Below are 7,879 nucleotides of genomic sequence, written 5' to 3' on the forward strand. Positions count from 1 at the left end.
CTTTGATAAGCAAGGCAATTGTTGCCAAGATTCTTCTCAAAACAGAGAAGAGGCCCCATCCTTGATTTCCAAAAAAGCGCATTATCGAACAACATCCTTTTTTTCCTGTGCCCACTTCCATAGGCTTAATCCTATTGAGGACACTTGATACCTAAGGCGACCTTCTTGTGATTGCAACTGTGCATACTTCCTGATCCAGATCCTCTTCCATAATTCATTCCCCCCAATCTTCCATCTCCACCATAAATTTTCCCCAAATGCCAAACTAATCATCTTTGGATCTCGAAGACCTAGTCCACTAGACACTTTAGGCTTCACCAGTATGTCCCAAACCACTAGCAACAACCTCTTCGCTTTGTTGGCACCTCTCAAGAGAAAGTCATGCCAAATAGATTTGAGTGTACCACATACAACTTTAGAATCAATATGGCTAACATTTGATATATAGGAATCACCTGCAAAATAGAGTTGATTAAAATCAATCTTCCAACAAAATTCAAAGCCTAAAACGTCTAGTTATTGATCTTCTTCAACAACTTCTACAAAGTTAATAGTTGTTAAATAAATAAGTTGATTTCAATAAAATATATTAAAAATCATACTTCATAATTTTGAATGTAATTTTATTATGAATTATAAATTTATTATAAATAAAATAAAAATTATAAACATCAAGCTATACTTCTTTTCTTTAAATTTTTTTATAATATTTTAAATGACAATGTAAAACTTTAAATTTTTTTTTTTGATAAAAACATATATAAAAGAAGATTAATTATATTTATCCATATGGTAAGTGAACATTACAACTTAGATTCATATCTCAAGTATATGAGAATCATGTTTAAGTATAAAAGATGCCGTAACATAAAATTTACTCAACATTTTTTTCAAAAATAAAAAAAAAAGTTGCTTTATTAGCCCCATCATGTTTAAACCTTCCCCTACTTAAAATTCTATTTTAAAACCTAAAATCTTAGCCTTGTCATCTTTTAATATCCAAAATGTCTAAAAATAAGTTTTCCTCTCAATTTCACATCATCGCAATTAATTAATTTTTTTTTTTTTAATATTTTATTGAAATTCCATCAAAATTTTAATAATAAAAATTTAAATAAATAATCATATATAATATTTCCCAAAAAAAACGTCTACCTTGTCATGTTTGAATACCCAAAATGTCAAAGGAATAAATCTTCATTATGACAATCTTGCATTATGTTATATAACGGCAACAAATTTTCAATGTTAAGTTGAAAAAATCTAAATCACTCACAAACACTAACCCATTTATTTATGTATGTTGTAATTTAAAAAGTGGTTTCACTAATACCAGATTAAGTTAACTTATGAAAAGTCTAAATAAAAAATAATATATATTAAATATATAATTATTTATATATGGTAATTCAAAATTAACTTGCCAAAAGTATAATTCTAAAATTATATATATATAAAACTTGCTATATATATAATAATTTATTTATGGTAATTTAAAATAATATATATTTTATTTATTTATGATAATTTAAAATAACATATATATTATTTATTTATGCTAATTTAAAAAGTGTTTTATTATACTAGATTAATGTTTATTTTATTTATTTAAATAAAAAATAATATATATAGTATGTATCGATAAAAAAGTGAAAACCCTTAAATATGAACAATATTCCAAATCTTAATAGATGTGGAATTATTGATTAGGAAAGCAAAACAAAAATGGTTGTTTTGAAGGATGGAGGTATAACGGTGAGTTCATTTCGACATTTTCCCTTTCCAAAATAAATCACGAATTTGTTCATGACCCAAATTCAGAGAGTAACGAGGAAAACTTGGTGGAAAATTGAATATTAATGCTGGGAAGACATCCAAATTGTCAAATTATTGTGGAACATCCCAACATTAATGAATGGCATTTCTTCACAAATATTCTCAACGGCTTCTCCTCAGGTATCTGTCATCAATTCATGGCATGTGGGTCTGCAGAGAGAGAGAGAGCGCTACAACTAGGCACCAATTTTTCCAATCAGTGTTTATGAAACCAACCAATTACGACACAAGTTCCCTACTTTTAAAGGAAGATGGATATTTGGAAGAAATAGAATCGGTCAAATGGAATCTATTGCAAACAACAACACCTCCATTGCTAGGGTCCCCTATGAGAAATGGATACTCAACCAACAATACAAGAGAACTTGTCCCTCCTTTCTTAACAATAACCACAACTTGAGATAAGAAGAGTTCTCAACCCTTTCTTATTATAACAATCCAGCCACAACTTGGCCTATAATAGAGAGGAATCTTAACCCCTTCTTGGACATAACTCAACCAACAAAATCCAAAGTAATTCGACCCTCCTTTTAAATAAAAATTGAACCCTGAACTCTGGTAGAACTTGGCCCTTTTAAGAGTGTTGTCTCAACCTATAAAGAGAAAGAAGAATACCTAAGATTAAAACATAAAATCAACTGATAACATTGTGAAATTCCTTCTTTTGCTAGTATCTTTTCTCCGTTGATGCACAATGGTGCAATATAAGTGATTTTTCTCCCCAAATTAGCTAGGGTGTATAGTTTCAACACCAAAACTAGCAACCAGAATGAGAGTTTACAAAAACAATAGATTCTTTCTCAAGAGATCTCTAAATTTTTTTTTCTCAAGTGGGAAAATGTAAGAATGAGATAGACCTCCTCATTTCCCTTTTTTTTATAACTCACTCGACTCTTTTGCCACCCTTTTTACCTTTGTCCTCCAATTAAATAATAAAAACACTTTTCCTTTCTTATTTAATAAAGTGACTTTTATTAACTAATTAAAACAACTTTTAACATCGAAAAATACTTAATTTGCTGCCGTGGCACACCGACCACCCAAAACCTCTTTTCATCATTCTTCCCTATAGATCTTTTCAACCCAATTCCAATGAGCTATTACACTAAGGTGTTTCTCCAAGTAATCAACTCAAAACAACACCTTAAGCATAATTAATTAAAATATTTTTGTTAATAACTTTGTTTTACAGAAATCGTTAGAATGCAGTAGAACCAAGATCAAAAAGTGCGAAACTGATCTCGATGATGAAAAATGGAAAGTGATCCCAGTCACCCCCCATAAAACGTCTCAACACACTCGAGGACCATGAATAATATTATCCCTCTCCCTCCTAATTTGACCACAAGGCAATTCAAAAATTGGGGAGATTACACAATTCTCTAAGGAAAGTTGTGACAACTGGCATAATGGTTTTGTGGTCAAATAAGAACAGATGCATTGATGACAGAGTCAGAATTCTAGGCATCTATCTAACCATACTCTCAATCCCTACCTTTTCTGAGAAATCAATCTATTTGAAATAACAATCAGGTGAAGAAGATGTCACAACATCCACTAAGCACAATTACAAATGTATAACATTATAGATCTAGCTCCATTAATGATAAGTCAAATTGTAATCATCTTGAGGGGTATGAAGTTTATGAAGCAAGGCACACTTTGAATTTCGCTGAAAAGATCAATTTCCATTATCTTTGGATCACACTACTTCTTAGAAAATTCCACTATGTGTTGCTTCCAATAGAGGGTGCTAAAGTAGCTCACTTTATTTCATGTATGCACCAATGTTCTGTTCCATGAAAATTATCAAGGATATTAAGAAACATGTTGAAGAGCATGGTATTGATATAATGAGTGCCAAATTTCTTGCCTCAAAGAGAACAACTAGTGTAAGAAACTTGCAAAAGAATGTTGATAAGAAAATACAGGACATACTGATTAGACTCATTGAATTTCATTGCAACAAATTTGATCTAGTTTAACCATTAGATGGAATATCAGGGTGGAATACATCACTATTTCAATTTGACACAATAGCGCGTAATTACATTGTAATAAGTCTTGAAGAGTCAATTCAACTTGTCCATTTTTCCATTAATCTTTTGATCATGGAGTAGACTAATGAACTTTCAATTAAGGGTTTCAAATCTCAGGAGCACTTCTTGATTTTCAGTAACAATTCAACTCTTAGCCTTTGGAGACAAATTGTAGAAGTAGAGGGAGATATGCGACTTCCCTTTCAATGCTTGAAAATGTATCCCAACTTTTTTTGTAGACCACAAATGTTACACTAGCTGCCTTGCACCCTTTTAATTGGATATGTTAACTACAAATGGAATTACAATTTGATATACCAACTTCATTGAGGTTCATTGTTATGTCAACTATACTATTGTTCATGTTAAAACTGAGATGATCCAAACCAAAGACCAATTGAGACGGTACCTCATATAAAGGTTTTCTTAGAGTTCATTGGATATATTTTTGAATATGAATTTTTATAGTTTATGATAGATTTTTCGGCGAAAATCACATGAGAGACCATTTGTCGACGCGTTTCGAATCAACCAGTGTGGTTCATCGTGAGGACTAATTAAATATATTTACTGCTAATTGCATGAGGAGCTAGTCCATGCACAAGACAACATTCATCAACTTTTTAACATGCAGACATAATTTTATAATTTATTAATGCACACGTTTTTGAGGGGTTGTTATAACAACCATTTTCCTACTGTTGACATATTTACGAGGTTCACTATTTGAAGGCACATATGTGCACACCAGATCAACTTTACAAGGTACTCAATGACTATGTCATGGATAATTTTAAAAAATATAACCATGGATTGAGAATAAAAGAAAGGGAGGTGAGGAATCATTTTTGTTAGCAACAAAGATTGTGTTTGTAAAAGCTAGAGGGGTTATTTTGTAAATTGAAAGATCAATAAATTGCCAAGGGATTCACTACTTGTTTGCAGAGCTTTGTTTCCCTCATTTTCTATTTTAAGTTTTTCTTTATATATCATATGTTTTCTTGCTTTATCATTGTAATTTGCAGAAAGATCTACATGTTTCGAAGGCATCAATTTGGTACCACCTCTCTCTCTCTCTCTCTCTCTCTCTCTCTCTCTATATATATATATATATATATATATATATATATATATAGATATATTCAACATACACTTGGAAATTAGTTTTAGGAATGTTTATTCATTGAAGTCATAAATTATGCTCAACTCTAGCATTTATTTTGTTGGATTCATTTAATAATGCCTAGTAATTCACTTTTATTCATCTTAGGTTTGCAACAATTTTCTTACTCACTGTTGATCTCAAGATTCAATGTAATTCTCTTTACTTCCACCTTTCATCCTCAAATTTTGTGCTCTACAAGCCAAAACTCCAGTGCCCAATGGAAAGGCCTATGGTCTAAGAGGTTTATACACCTTAAATTCTAGTCTCTGACCTTTTATCATCCACCTTGTTTATCCTATTGTTTATTATCTAAACCTAACCACTGAGCTTACTAAAATTATAAGTTGTTTCTTAGTGATAGTAGGAAACTAATTTTATTGAATATGATGATCATTAGGGAAATTTTGAGGTCTAAAATGGGTCTCCATTAGGTCCCTATACTACTAGTGTAGCCCCTTATTGTTATTAGTACAACCCCTTTATTGTATTGTTGTGCCCGTGTAGTCCCCATATTGTTATTATTGTGTCCCATAGAAGCCCATTATTGTTATTGTTGTGCCCTTATATTATTATTGTTATGTTGGCTATGATTATATTGTGACCCCTTAGACTCCTATATATAGAAGGGAGGTCTTGTCATTTGTATCATCCAAGAATTGTTCATTTGTGTAATGTAAAGGAGGTTTCCCCCTCGAAGAGGCTTATTTTGAAGTTGTTGATCTATCTCTTCTTATATTTTTTGAGTTGGTTTCATAACATTTGGTATCAGAGCCAAGTTAGGTCCCTGAAGCAGTGGTAGAAATAAGAACCAAACAACTACAAAATCGATCAATTTCAGAGTATCTCATCAAGCATTGAGGACAACACTTTTTGAAGGAGAAGGGCATGTTAGGTACCTATACCGCTAATGTAGCCCCTTATTGTAATTAGTTCAACCCCCTTATTGTATTGTTGTCCCCATGTAGTCCCCATATTGTTATTATTGTGTCCCATAGAAGCCCACTATTGTTATTGTTGTACCCTTACATTATTATTGTTATGTCGGCTTTGATTATATTGTGACCCCTTAGACTCCTATATATAGAAGGGAGGTCTTGTCATTTGTATCATCCAAGAATTATTCATTTGTGTAATGTAAAGGAGGTTTCCCCCTCGAAGAGGCTTATTTTGAAGTCGTTGATCTATCTGTTCTTATATTTTGTGAGTTGGTTTCATAACAGTCTCTTGAGGAAAACAATAAAATAATAGTTAAAATAATATAATAAGGTTATATTTTTGAAAAAAATTAAACGAAACTACTTTTTTATTGTATTTTTATCTTATATATTTATACATTTACTGGAATGTCAACAATAAACACCAGTTGGATGCAAAATTAAATTCTACATCCAACGATTACCAACTCAACATACTTTGAGTAGACCCACATTGAAAAAATAAAGAAAATACATGAAAAAAACATGTTGAACATGTTTTTTTCATGTATATTCAATTTTTTTTGATGTGAGTCTACTCAAAAGTATGGAGAGTGAGTATTTGTTGAATGTGGAATTTAAGTTCTCTTACAATAAGTGTCTACACTTGACATTTGAGTAAACCTATAAGGAGAAAAACCAAAAATATAATTAAAGAAAGTAATTTTCTTCTTTTCCCTCCAAAATATTTACCCATGTAGATGACATCGTTATCTTGGATCCTATTGGTTCTTTTAAAGTTAATTTTGTTAGTACATTTTTTGTTTTGAGGCCCATTTTGACCTCAAAATTCTCCTAATGTGAGCCCCCTCTAGCCCAAGAGCCAACTTGAGGCCAAAAGAAGGTTGCAGATGCCTTGGAATAGTTCCTAAACAACTAGGAACATCTCAAGGAACAATATGAGACATGCTTATTGAAGATATCATCAGAAAAAAATAATTTGACTAAGACCTTGAGGCCTTTGTTGAAAAGGGGTAGTTTTATTAAAACAATATAAGGCCATGAAGAGAGCTGACTAGGTTTACAGGGATCTAGGAAAGTGCAAATATATCATGATTGCATCCATAAGTTATTATGTAGGCTAAAATGTCTATACTTTAGAGATTCGTATAGTTGATAAAAAAATAAAGCTAAGGAAATTTCTCATAAAAACCACTAAGTATGTGGTTCTTATTTAAAACATTTGATTGCTCACTCTATTTCTCAAATCATGCAAAAAATGTGTGATAGAGCAAATATTAGAGCATGATCCCTATTCGCAGATTTAAGTATAACATGAATTATGTTACCTTCTCCATATCTTACTTAAGAATCCTACCTAGACATAAAATATGTTGATCCAAACATTAAGGTTATAAATGATACATCTCATCATTCATGGGCTTGTGATGAGGAAATGGTAAGGCATTTAATGAGAATTCTCAAATATATGACACTTAAAGTATCATCATACTAATGGAAATGTTTCTAGAAACAAGGAGGTGTGTTATAGATAAAGATACCTAAAATTTTGGAAAGGGGAATCATTAAAGGAGTAAGGAATTGATAACGTAGAAAATTGAATATGAATAGAAATATAATTTTGATTGTTGTAATTCTAATTTTAGATTTTGTAATGTCAACATGACATATTTTTCATAAGATCATACATAATCTTAATCAAGAACATACAAGTTATCACTGATCTCAATGGATTTTTAATTCAAAAACAAAATCATTAACATAATTTTGTGTGAAAGAAATTAAAACTGTGTTATCTTTAAAATGGGATTTAAAAACCTATACAAGATCAAAAAATCGATGAGAGATTTACATTCAAGTATTAATTATGTGTTTATTTATGTAAGTATCTATAAAATATTAGA

Source organism: Pinus tabuliformis, chromosome 1_2, assembly GCF_031772625.1.
Source record: "Pinus tabuliformis cultivar Carrire ecotype Pingquan chromosome 1_2, CPIR1, whole genome shotgun sequence".
In the NCBI taxonomy this organism is placed as follows: domain Eukaryota; kingdom Viridiplantae; phylum Streptophyta; class Pinopsida; order Pinales; family Pinaceae; genus Pinus; species Pinus tabuliformis.